The sequence below is a fragment of the Mustela putorius genome, unplaced genomic scaffold, assembly GCF_011764305.1.
Source record: "Mustela putorius furo isolate JIRA1106 unplaced genomic scaffold, ASM1176430v1.1 tig00003898_pilon_pilon_pilon, whole genome shotgun sequence".
NCBI classification, from domain to species: domain Eukaryota; kingdom Metazoa; phylum Chordata; class Mammalia; order Carnivora; family Mustelidae; genus Mustela; species Mustela putorius.
Window position 1 is genome coordinate 29272670 of NW_025422047.1, and position 13430 is coordinate 29286099.

At 40.0% G+C, this 13430-nt stretch overlaps 1 protein-coding gene across 5 annotated transcripts in view; it reads left to right on the forward strand.

The window, feature by feature from the left end:
• The window catches only part of AKAP6 (A-kinase anchoring protein 6), a 514317-nt gene that overhangs the window by 271008 nt on the left and 229879 nt on the right, over window positions 1–13430 (forward strand). The gene's annotated exons all lie outside the window — the stretch shown is intronic.

Genomic DNA, 13430 nt, shown 5'->3' on the forward strand with positions numbered 1-13430 from the left:
AGATGCTGCCTGTAAACTCAGGACCATGTGCTTTCCGTCTCTCATTTTGATTCAGTCATGTGCACTACTTTTTGAGAAGCGAGTGGCTTTACCATTTGCCTTCATTATTTATCTAGGAATAAAGGAAGCTGTTGGTATTTTCTTTTTTAATGCTCTGGAGAGGTGCTGCTCAGAGGTGGTGCTCTGGTATTTCTGATTGGTCTGGAGACTTTATTCAGCACAACAACCCTTGAAAGTTGTGTGTGTGTGTGTGTGTGTGTGTGTCTGTGTGTGTGTGTGAGAGAGAGAGAGAGAGAGAAAGAGAGAGAGAGAGGGGCAAACAGAGAGAGGAAGGTGTATGTCACAATTGACAATCTGGTATTCCCTTTTTTTTCTACTAGATACAGCCCATTACCTTATAGAAGTAAAGCTGATAAGTTGAATTAACAAAAGTATTTTTGTTTTGTTTTCTTTATTTTCTATACCAAAGGGAAGACTGTTTGTACCCTTCTAAAACAAAGTCTAATTAAAGCCCTTTTCCTTATCCTAGACTTACTACATCTTTGGTTTTATATTGTTTGGTGCATGCCCTTGTATTCAAGGGACTGTTGACCAGGGCCTTCTTCATAGGATACAGGACTCATGAAAAATTACATTGTGCCCATTCCTCTTTTTGGAGACACATTTATATGAGGGAAGTTGAGCTGGCAAGAACTCCAAGAGTAGTAGTAGCCTTGCTCAAGGTGTCAAAAAAGAGGAATATTCAGCAAAGTAATAGAACTATTTGGCAACAGAGCAGATGCATTTGGTGGGAAGAGAGTTCTGGAACCCTCCGTAGTAATGGGGTGGGGGCTTCTGTGGTGCTAGATGGCAGCAGAGTAGAGTAGCTAAGAATATGAGGTTGTTTCCACCAAGTGGCTTGGCCTTGTCCCAGTTTCCTCCTCCTAGGGTTAAAAGTGTTCTCTTCCACATAAGAGCTGGGACTGTTAAATGTGTTAAAAAGGTGTAAAGAGGCGAGATTAGCGCCTGCTCTGTAGTACCCATTCAAAAAATGTTAGCTCCTGTGACTGTTGTTGTTACTAAGTAGCGGCCTCCCCCATATAGGCCACTCTGATGCAAACTGGCTCATTTCCTCCAGGTCCCCTGCTGCTGCCTCTGTACAGCCTCACTGACTGCGTGGTGTACCGCAGCAGTCTTTTAGCTGGGTTCTCTGGTCTTAGCCCTACATTCTGCCTTTGGGGATCAAATGTCACCACCCTGTTTTCCCTTCTCACTTTCAGCTGTCTTGGTCATTATGACGCTTCAGACCCCAACCCACGATGATTAAGACCTTTTCTCCCTCTTCTTGGGAACTGTGCTGGTTGCCCTAGATTTTTACATTTCTCTTCTCTGTGAGACTCTGGGCCTCCCGTCTTGACAGATGATTCTTATATTGTATTAGATAATTCTTCTCTAATTGGCCCAATAATTTTAGTTAATGCACTTCTTGACATTTTAGGAAGTTTGTGTAGGGGAATTTATACTATGTATTCAGACAAATAAAAACAAGCTTCTAGTTTATAATATTGTCACACAACAACCTTATAAATAATATGTACTAATTTATTTATAATTTGTATTTATACATATTTATACTATTTATTTATAATTATGTGCTTATAAATAACAATTCCCACAGCACTCTTTAATCAGAGGGAGGGTCATTATAATATATTACAGGAAGAAAAAGGAAGGGCCTCCAGGAGGTTGAGAATTATCCCTCAAAGCCCTGATTGTCAAAGATGGAAAGATTAAGAAAGTATCTTGGAAAGGCAGTAATAGGTTGGGGTCCTCTGTTGGGAAGGAGACATTTGAGCTCAATCTTGAAGGACAGACATGGCAAGTGGAGTGGGAGACACTGGGAGAGTGTGTGAAGGTCAGCAAGATGAGTTTCCTTTCTAACTAGAAGAGAGAAGGTGAATCATATGAACATGTATAGCTTTGAGGGAGGCTCTCTATGCAAGAGCCACAGATGTGAGCAGTCAGAAAGGTGTGAGAAATTGTTGAGCTCGGTACCCTCATTTTGCAAACAAGACCTGCATCCCCCAGTCCAGAGTACTTCTATGAGAACCTCCTGTCTCCTGGTTATACCAGATCTTGCAAGCTTGTCGCAAAGGGGCAGCAAGTACCTTTTTCAGAGATCAACGCTAACATGTTCCTAGTGCCTCATGGCTGTCGGCTTTTTATTGTTGTAGCCCTCAGAGACTTTGAAGCCGATTCTCCTTCTCTGAATTTGGTGTGTTTCCCAGTTGATTTTAAGATAGGGCCAGGGTTGAGAATCACTAAGACAGGCACGGAATTGTCTTCTGGAGTGAAGCAAGTTGAATGCTTTGCACTCGGCGTGTCCTAGTTAGATAGATATGCCCCTATACACTGTCCCTAGGTTCTCTTATCCATGCTTATGGCCTCCAGCACCAGCTGTATGCTGCCTCCTTTCTTGTTCCACACCTCACCTGAGTTCAGAATGCCAACTCATATCTAATACTATGCTCATCATCTGCCTGTAAGCGGTTTCTTCCTTCTGAATTTTTTACTGCATCTTTCAGAGAATGGTACCTCCAAGTAACATGAAGTTGGCAGTCATTTTGGATTCTAACAAATTTCTCCTCCCTCACATCCAGTTGGTCCTGTCCATTGTAACTTGTCTCTCTCTGTGGCCTCTCACAGTTCCTCCATGTCCCACGGCTGCTGCCCGAGTCCAGCCCTCACCAGCTACTTCAGGGTATAGTGTAGCAGCCTTTTAACTGGCTTCTCTGGTCTCAACCTTCCACTCAGCCATCCACTCTCTCCACTGCTTCAGAAATCCAGTGACCACCACCTTATCCTCAGGATAAAGTCCTGACTCCAGAGTATGTTCTGTGTGGTCTGGTCCTTGTCAGACTGTCCAATCTCATTTCCCAGTTTTTCCCTCTCTGCCTCTGGAGTGTGAGCCATGCTCAGCTACTCAGTGTTCTCAGAATGAGCTGTCCTCTCTCAGATTTTATCTGCCAGGAATGTTTTTTCTCTTTTCCTCCCAGTGCCCTTTTATTTCTTTTTTTCTGAATCATTTACACGTATCTTTCATGGCTCAGCTTAGTTGTGATTTCCTCCTAGAAGCCCTCCCTGATGCCCCAAGACTGAGATAAATGTCTTTCCATTGACTCCTAAACATTGGGGTCATCTACAGCAGAGGTTCCCAAGATCCTTTCAGCAGACCCACAAGATCAACTATTTTCAGTTAATACTGAAATGATGTTTGCCTTTTTCACTCTCATACTGTGTATTGTAGAGTTTTCCAGAGGCTATATGACATATGATATTTCAGTAGATTAAATGCAGAAGTAGAAAATGGGAATCCAGCTGTCTGTATCATGCCAGACGTTAACCAGATTTGCATACAGCTAACATTTTGAAAACACAGTTATTTTTCATAACAGTGTGTTATGTTAACGTGTGTAATAGATTATTTTAAGGGATTAATAAATATTTTTTAAATTTCTAAAATGAATATTTATGGTTATAAACCAACAGAAACAAAAGTTCTTTGGGGCCCTTAATAATTCCTTATAGTGTAAAGGAGTTCTAAAAGTTTGGCAACTGCTGATCTATGTTATCACACATATCACACTTTATATTACTGTGCTCTGAATTCTGTAAGAGAGGAGTCTGTGTTGTTTATATATTTGAGTTCCAGGCCTGAATACAATTTCTGATACACAGTAAGCTCTCAATATTTTTTGAGTAAAGAACCTAATACACATGTGCACATGTATATGTATGTACACTTAGAGTTTGAACAAAAGACAATTTAGTCTTTACTTGACCTCACTTAATGCTACCCAATTTAGATAGTATATACAATTAACCAAATCAATACTACTCTGAAATTTTGTGCTAGTTTTAAAAGCTCTATTTCTGTCCTTTTTTTTTTTTTTTTGAGTTCTAAGAATTTTGTCGGAAAGATGTCTCTGAAAACTTAAAAATTCAAGCTCTGTTTTGAATACACAGCCCCTGAGTTCTTCTGACTTGACTACCTACTGGATGCGGGTTATCAGTCGAGTACTTAACCTTGCTGAGCCTCAGTTTCCTCACCTGTAAAATGGGGAGCATTGAACTAAATGGGTTCTAAGGGCCTTTTGTAGACTTGTTAACGCAAACTTTTCTCCTTTCCAATCACATGCATTTAGATAATACTGTTTTCTGCCTTCTTGGCTCTAATGATAGGGTAGTGGCTGAATTTCTATTCTTTCCTGACTCACCACCCTGAAATTCTTTGGTAGAAAGGTGGCAATTTTATTCTTTTTAAAAATTTATGACTGAAGTATGTAAAGGACATACAATGTTATATTAGTTTCAGGTGTACAATATAGTGATTCAGCAACTCTGTACATTACTGCTCAATGCTCACCAAGATAAATATAGTCAGCGTTGTCACCATACAACATTGTTGCATATTGTTGACTATATTCCCTGTGCTGGCTTTTTGTCTCCATGACTTATTTTTTTTTTTTTTTTTTTTTAGTTGAAGGATAGTTGACACACAATATTACATTAGTTTCTGGTGTACAGCACAGTGATTCAACCAGTCCATACCTAATTACGCTCTGCTCACCACAAGTGTAGCTCCCATCTGTCACCATACAATGCTTTATAATACTATTGACTCTATTTCCTGTGCTGTACCTTTCATCCCTGTGACCTATTCATTCCATAAATAGAAGTAATAAATGTTATCTCCCATTCCCCTTCACTCATTTTGCCCAGGCACCCAACCCTTTTCCTCTGGCAACCACCAGTTTGTTCTCTGTATTTATGGGTCTGTTTTTGGTTTGTTTGTTTGTTTGTTTGTTAATTTTACATATGAGTGAAGACATATGATATTTGTCTTTCTCTGTCTGAGTTATTTTACTTAGCATAATGCCCCCAACATCCATCCATGTTGTCACAAATGCCCCCTCCATTATGCATGTTGTCAGCCTTTTTATGGCTGAGGGATAGTCTTAGATATACATATATGTACCACATCTCCTTTAACTGTTCATCTATTGGTGAACACTTGGGTTGTTTCCTATCTTGGCTATTGTAAATAATGTTACAATAAACAAATAAACATAGAGGTACATACCTCTTTTTGAATTAGTTTTTTTGTTTTCTTTGGGTAAATACCCAAAGAATCAGTAGTGGAATTACTGGTTTATATGGTATTTCTAATTTTAATATTTTTAATTAAAGATTTTATTCATTTATTTGACGGAGAGAGACACAGTGAGAGAGGGGACACAAGTAGGGGGAATGGGAGAAGGAGAAGCAGGCTTCCCACAGAGCAGGGAACTTGATGCGGGCTCCATCCGAGGACCCTGGGATCATGACCTGAACTGAAGGCAGACATTTAATGACTGAGACACCCAGGTGCCGTCTAATTTTAATTTTTTGAGGAAATTTCATTCTGTTTCCCACAGTGGTTGCACCAATTTGCATTCCTACCAGTAGGATTCCCTTTTCTCCACATCTTCACCAACACTTGTTATTTCTTGTCTTTTTGATACTAGCCCTTCTGACTTGGGGTGAAGCGATATTGCTTGTGGTTTTGATTTGCATTTCCTTGTTAGTAATGTTGAGCATCTTTTCCTGTGTCTGTTGATCATATGTATTTCTTCTTTGGAAAATGTCTACGTAGGTCCGCTGCCTGTTTTTAATTCAGATTGTTTGGTTTTTTGGTGTTGAATTCTCTAAGTTCTTTATATATTTTGGATATTAATCAAGCATATATCATAAACACTCCCATCTTGCTACATGCGTTCTTGTTCTAGATATTTGATTTGCAAGGAGGTCTCACTCATCTGGAAAGTAGTTAGAACTAATCTAAATATAGGATTATAATACCATTTTCAACTCTGTACTTCAGTGCCAAAGAACAGTCCCTTTTTGAGCAGCCTCAAAACTTTATGGACATGTCAGGAAATGTTTATTAAAAGTGATTAGTTAGCTCCAATTAATTAGGTCAGGGGAGACTGAAAGCTGTAGAGCAAAGAAAGACGAACAGGGAAAGAGGAGAGGAGAGGAAGGGAGGGGAATAGCATGAAGGAAAGAGGACAGGACGCCGAAAGAAGGGGGGGGGGCTAGGAGAAGAGGAAAGAGAAGAAAAAGGCAAAGGACAAACAGTGATCAAGAAAGCAGGAGAAAAAGGGAGACTGAAAAGAGAGAGCACAGAGCGTGGGGACTCGTCTAGAGCGGAGGCAACTGTGATAGGACTGGGTGAAGCTGCGTCGCACCTCCTGGGCTCCTCACAGCAGTTTGGGAAACAAGAATGGGCCACAGTGGACGTTACTGTCCTTTGTTTTTCTTTCTGGAAACCTCATAGGAATACCTCTGCTGAGAAAGGCAGTGTAGGAGCTCAGAGCTTCGGCTCTGGAACAAAACTACTTAATATCTATTCAGTGGCTTTATGACCTTGAATAAATTACATAACTCCTTTAGGCTTCAGCCTCTTCATCTGTACAAGAGGGAAATTCGTGAAGACTAAATGACTACATAAGTTATTAGAGGAATAGCTAGTAGATAGTTATCATCCAAATGTTCAGTATCACTATTTATAATACTAGATATGAGAAACGTACAGTTAAAGCATTAAACTATCATAATCCTAAATTCTAAGGTGTGATCATCTCAGGTCCTTTTTGGGGATTCCGAGGCAGATAAAGTTGACCTGATTTGCTCATTCGGTGCCTCTGGAGGATTGGGGTACTTGAGCAAAGATCTCCATTAGAGTAAGTGAGCAATGCTGTGGGGCAGTCCTACTCTCCGGGAGGATCCCCAGCTTCAGCGCTGTGAAAGTGTGCACAGTTGTATGAGTACTCAAGCTGGTCTATACTTCAGTTTTCCCATCTATAAACGAAATAGTTTGGGAATCTAATAGCATAGTTTTGTTGTAAGAATTGAGTAAGTGCCTGGCACATAGTAAGTGCTCAATAAATATCGACCTGTTATTTGTTCCTATTTATTCCCAATTCTCTTATTCATTCCTGTTTTTATTAGACTTTGATGGTACGCATTTCAGTCTTGTTTTGCCCTAACATTAGTTGATTACTTCTTTGTATAAACCAGCAGGGAACAACTGAGCTCACGCTCTGGATTAGTTGGAGGAAACTCTTTCCCACTGTGAGAAGCAGGGGTCTTCCCGGGCTTCTCTTTTCCCAGTTGAAACTATTGTCAACAGTATTTGGAGATGATGAATCAGCTCAATTTATCCTTTCTACATGATACTGAGTTCAGAATAGAACTTCCCACCTAGTCAATTTCAGATAATACCATTCCATGCCTTCTCTCTCTCTCTCTCTCTCTCTCTCTCTCTGTGTGTGTGTGTGTGTGTGTGTGTGTGTCTCTCTTTCCAACCGACAGCCTTTTACTTTTATTCTGGGATAATTTTATCAGGAATATTTTTATATTCTAAAGTCATCCCATTCAACCTTTAGAAAAGAAGCTTAAGTATTTCATAAAACATTTCAGTGCTAGAGTTTTCTTGTGCCATCAGAGTTAAAACTGCCTTAAACCATTTCATTTTCTCTTCAATCTTTTTTCCTAAAAGCACACACCAAATCCTCCCTTCTGTCAATTACTTACATGGTGTTAGATGTTGTGGGTAGGAACACAGGTAAACGTGTCAGGTGGTAGAATCCAAAGCACCTCTTTTAACTCCTTGGCCTTTTATCTTGAGCTTCTGGTCTGGAGTGGTACATTAAGTGCCCAGATAGGTGGTTAGGGAAGGTAAATTGCATTTTACTGCTCTTGTGTAAAAATCTAAATTAGGCATTTCATATAGGAACTACGTGTGTATGAATTAACCAGAAACAGAGACTAAATATATACGTTGGTAAATATACATGTAAAATCTCAATGCATGCATGTTTTGGCTTCAAAATGGAGTTCTAATTTTTCCAGTTATTGGAGTCTAAATGAAGCTTCCTTGTGTGTAGGGTAAGAGGATTACAATAACTCGTTGGTAGCCATTGTTAATGTGAAGATTGGCTCCAAAGCATGTAGCCTGTTTTGAGAAGTTAAGCCAGATTATTCTAAAACGTTTCGCTATTAATGGAGAAATGTGATTCTCCCTCAGACCTGCTAGTGGAATAAGGAGACAGGAAACCTCTGCTGACCTGCAGTCTTAAATGCTACCCCCTCCGTATTGTCCCAGTTGATGACCTGAGACAGAAGTTACAAAATGTGTTGTTTCAGCTAGTATTGTTCAAATGAGATCATTCAGTGAAATTTTGAATCTTGGAATACTATAAAAGAGGTAAATACATTTTAATAAAGGTTCAAAAGATTCAACAGCAAAGACTGAACAATTTTTCCATAAATATACTGAACATAGTTCACTTTTTTGATGACCTTCAGTAGGTCCCTGTCTGAAGGCAGCTAATTTGATCTAGATGAAGTCAGACATTGTGTTGATTTCTTTGTCCATTGAGAAATGAGAAGCCTTTTGAGGGTATAGACACACACACACACACACACACACACACTCTAACAACAAAAAGAAATAAGTAGTTGAGTTCCTTGGCTGAACTCCTTAGAACCAAGGGCCATCTTCTCTGTGATTAAACTGAGTCAGATTTATCTGTAATTGAGGCTCTGTTAGAATTGGCCAGAAATTGGTTAGAAATTCCAGCATGTAACTGCCTTACATTTTTGGTTGAAATTTTCCATGAGTTACAAATGAAGTTTACAGTGATTTTGGCTTGTGGGGGGAAAAAAAAGGTGTTTGTTCCTTGCTAACCATCTAGCCTTATCAAAGATCTCCTTTGAGAAAAATGAACAGAAAACACTAAAGGGGAAAAATTGAGAGCTTAGAAAATTTTACCCCAGTGCCAAGACTGTAGGGCTGGGAAGAATTGTTGCTTTTCCTTCATCTGGGTCAGATGGCATGCTTCTGAAAATATTATTTCTAGAGGTCAGTGTGGTGCACTGAGAGAAACCCAACTGTGGGGTGAGATATGGGTTTGGGCTCTAACTACACCAATTCTTACTTCCTGTTGTACATGTTCCCCTTTACCCTCTTAGAGAACTAGGTTTCCATTTCAGTTTGGTCTAAAAATCATGGAATTCTATACAAAATGACCCCCTAGGCTTTCAACACCAGAAGGCCGACACCATTTCCCATTTCCTACTGTATTGCGGGCTTCTGGTCCCATCCCTGATGCAAAGAAGGCGGCGCCCCTGTCTTATTCCTGCTCCAAACAACAGGACTTGCTGGAGGGTGACAGTCATCACCCTCAGTTTGTGTTTAACCAAACCGGGCTTGTTATAGAGAGAAATAGGTGGGAAAATAAAAGAAATAACAGGCATTCTTAACCTGTCATGAAAGGGTAGCTATTTGCAAGACTCGAAGGTGAATTTTCCTTGTGACTAGAATCTTCAAATATGTGTTAACCAGCTGAAGGCCCTAGCAACTCATTTTCTACAAACCTGAAAGTGTGCATTTGCATGTACTTTGACGGCGCTGCTTAGTCTTTAAAGAGATTGATGCTTCAGAAAGTTTGAAAGTAAGATTTTTAAGAAGCACTTCATTAAGGAACTTTTAAAATGCAAATGATTTGAAAGTGGGAAGTGTGCCGTTGGTGGTCATTGGGTGGTACCAAGGCTGCGCGCATTCTGTTCTCTCTCACGTTGCCCAGCCAGGTTTCCTTCTGGGTGTCGAATCCTGGCTTGGCCTTAGTGAAGAGTTTGCAGATTCTCAAAACATGGGTCAGATATGAATATGTCAAGGAACCCATCCCAAGGGATACAATTAAGGGGGTGGCCTGGGAAGACTGGGGCCTGTTGACTGAGTCCCACTCAGTGTGCCCTTACAGAGCTTGGTGGGAGGCAGAGAAAGATAGTGGAAGAAGGGGCAGAAAGGGACCGCTAGGAAATTGGTGGTCGAAAATGACAGGAGAGAGACTGAGCAGGTAAGATACTTCGGCAGGAGTTTGAACAGCGAAGGCTAGAGGTGTGCACCTTCCAAGGGTGTGCAGTTCAGCCTGTAGCTCTGAGTTGGATGTGCTTTTATCTAATGCAATGACAGCATTGGATTGTGTCATGATGGAAATCTGAGTTTTATACTCATCTTGGACTCTCAAAGTAAGTCAGTGTGAACTCAGAATATTAGAGAAACAAACACAGATGGGTCAAATACTACAAATAAGAACAAATTTGGATACACACAGAATTCTGATACAGGCAGAATACATTTCACAGAAAAATCCAGGAGAATAGTCCAACTCTTTTATTGATTGTCAAAATTTTTCGACTATTAAAATTACTTGAGTCGAGTAGGCCAGTGCTGAGACATGCTTTATATTCTGCTGAAATTTTTGCTGCAGTGATATTTGTTTTTTTTATTCCCAACAATGTCCAGCAGGGTGTTTTACACAGAGTAGGCACTTAATAAATATGTGTTAGAAAAGTGAATGAGTGCCCAGTGTTTGTTATGCTAGAACTTGATCTGTATTATAAAATAAATATAATTTTGTATTTTCCCCCATTTTTCTATGTTGGTATGTATGTCACCTCATTTTCCTTCATTCACACAATTTCAAAGGGCTCTCGCAGAGCTTCTAAAAATTAGCATCAGATATTAGTCATATTTTGCACCCAGATCTGAGTTCTCCTGCACATTGTCTGGTTCGGTATATTGAGTGGCACTTAGTTGGTCTTTCTAAGGAGAGCGTCTCCTAATAGGGGGATAGTACACAGGACATTCACTGTCCACGACACAGAACACTGACATGAGTGCCAGTGCTCATGTCAAGAGGCTGGGAGAGGTGGAGAAACAGCAGGGGACAAAGTTATCAAGAATTGGATGGACTCCAGAATCATTTGCCTTTATGATTTCTGTCTATATTTTTGTGGCTACACGTCTAAGCAGGAGGAGAGGTGGAAAGCTAAGAGCTCCCTAAGAGGGTGGAGTGTTTAGCTTTTTATTATAAAATTACAAAGACTTTCCAGGTTTCTATTATGATGCATAAACTTTTTAGCACTGGAGAGAAAATAGTTGAGAAAAGGTACAACACATGAAAATTGGTGAGGTAGGGATAGAATTCAGAGGAGACCCAGAGGGAAGCCTTGACAGGACCTCTGTTTCCTCTGTGTCAGACAGTCTTGGTTTTGCTCTCTGGCTAGGCTCTGCAGAGAGATCATCCAGAAAGGTTCACTTGGGTCCCATGGATTTGCCTAATCTGCATCTCATGGATTTCAGCTAACTCTGTAATCATGGTTCCGTTAGGAAAGCTGTTACACAGTGTATTTAATACTCTTTGGCTGAGACTAACCTTTTGTGTTGAGATACCCATGCAATCACATAGACACACATTGTTTTGTTTGCTTGTTTTTTGGAGGAAGGGAAGATGATAAATAGAATATAACTGGTTATATTTCAAATAACATCTTATACTCTTGGTCCTCTTGGATTTAATCAGTTGTCTCCAAAATAATTTACTTTCTGACTTAATTTTCTCCACCAACCAGTTTACAGATAAAACCACTCAAGTCCAAATTTAATAGTAAATACTACTGAATAGTATAAAATGCTATTTCATCTCACAATTATCAGCAATCTAGACTCTGATGTTCTGAGGTTCTTTACATGATATTTCTGTAAGTCCATCTGGCCAAGAAAGAGTATCTTAATTTTTCACTGCCTTTAATTATGAGAACATCAAGAATTAGGACTTCAGTTCTAACACACTCTACCCTTCTTTCTGCTCATAGATTTACTGTACACATCTGTAGGGATCTATGGTTAACCTCAAGTCAGATAAGAATTTCTTATGTATTCTGAGCCGTGGGCAGTCTTCCAGAAAGAGGGACTTGGGGAGTGATGTTTTTAACAGGTGGGAGGCTTAACTGAAAAAAGTGAGGCTGAAGTAACATCTGTGTTAAAAGACTGCAGTATTTTAACAAAGCACCTCTCAGATTTACGGAAATGCAGAAAAGGAGAAAGAGCAGACAAACTGATACCCTAAATATTTGAGAAAGGGCAAAAGGAATTACTTGGCATGGATTCCTGGCATTTAGAACAAGATACAATGTGGGAAAATTAGAGAAAAGGGTGAGTTGGGTGGGTCATGAGACAAATGTATTTGGTAGGGGAATGTGTCATGTGGAATTCATGAAACCATCCCTGTTGGATATGTTTTTCACCTCACCTGGAAGAAACACTTCTGAGTGATGACCAAGGGAACCTCAGTGATGTTATTAGCATGGGGTTGGAGGCTAGGACTTGAGTCATGTTAAACCACCTCCAGACCAGCCAGCTGCAAATGCATAGACCTTAGCTTCTAATTAAGATGACTCTGGCATGGTATTTCTTATTGGCTTTACCAAAACAACCTGATTAGAGTAGGCTTTCAAAAAGATGGGTGCAATTATCTTCCGATCTTGGCACAATAGAGATAAAATAGGGAAAGTGTTGGGTAACATTTAGCAACATGAGAAAACAGAGGGTAGTCTACCAGGTGGGATGATTGGCCGAGCTCCAGGTGGGTCAGTGACATTCCAGAGCGTGCTGGGACAGTCTGATGGACTCTGTGGTCCTCCATGCCCACATCGCTGCTCTGTCTCCCTTTGACAGACAGGAATGTGTTTCTGAGAGTTATTTGTCTGCCTTTCTCTTTATCACCCTCCTCAGTCCCATTTTCTGTTTTGTTAAATAATCATTTTGAGGCCAATCAACTGTGGAGATTAAAGAGTTATGAATCTTAAACTATTATTTAGGAGAAAACTTAGTAACAGAAGCCTAGCTTCTGAGAAGCACGATAAAGAAAATGAATTTTCACCTCGTCTCAATTTGGTCTCAGGATATTCTCAGTTAAGCATTAAAAATATTAATCAAAATTAATCAAAAGGCAAATCTGAAGAACGGGTTAACTTTAATAGGGAAATAGCATCCCAAGCCGTTTCAGTGAATACAAGTGTAGAAGCCTGTCCTTGCTCCCTTCAACCTCCAGGTGGTGCTGTTTACCTAGACACGGAAAGCAGGCGCCCAGCCCCATTTCTTTCCTTTAGGTTCATAGCCCGGCTTTCATTTTCTTCAAAAATATTTTCCGTTTGTACAGATGTGTTCTTTTAAATGGTCAATAAATTTTTATAACCATTACTTGAAAAATTGCTAGATTATGTGATTTGTGCTTCCTAGCTAAGAATATTTCTTTATGTGAAGGACACACCCAGAGTCAGGTGTTTACGTTTTTGCTCATTGATCCCACCTCCTCTACCCTTCCTTGCTTTTTAGAACCCAGACTGAGCCGCAGACAGTTGGGCTGTCAGTAGAACTCATCCAAATCCCTTTAAACACTTATGTGATTTAGAAATAGATTTGTAGTTCAGTTAAGGCAACTCTACTCCATAGGCTTCTGAGTAAAGAACACCATCTTTATGGGAGTGCTTTTATCCCC